The sequence below is a fragment of the Plasmopara halstedii genome, assembly GCF_900000015.1.
Source record: "Plasmopara halstedii genome assembly, contig: Scaffold_289, whole genome shotgun sequence".
Lineage (NCBI taxonomy): Eukaryota > Oomycota > Peronosporomycetes > Peronosporales > Peronosporaceae > Plasmopara > Plasmopara halstedii.
This window is the reverse complement of record NW_020187210.1, coordinates 36715-36985: the sequence shown is the minus strand read 5'-3', so window position 1 is coordinate 36985 and position 271 is coordinate 36715.

Sequence of the window (271 nt, the reverse complement as noted above, 5' to 3'; positions counted from 1 at the left end):
TCCAGCGCCTCGGCGTCTCAGCACAGACGCTGCGAAGAACGTCTTCGATGACGCGATCCACCCTTTCGGTTTGACCATCGGTCTGCGGATGATATGCTGTCGACATATCCAACTTGGTGCCTAGCACCTTGAAGATAGTCGACCAAAAATTTCCCGTGAAACGGAGGTCTCGATCAGAGACAATCGACTCTGGGAGTCCGTGTTGACGGAAACTTCGATCTACGAACAGCGTTGCTGTACCGACTCCGTCGATGGTGTCTGGCACCGCCGC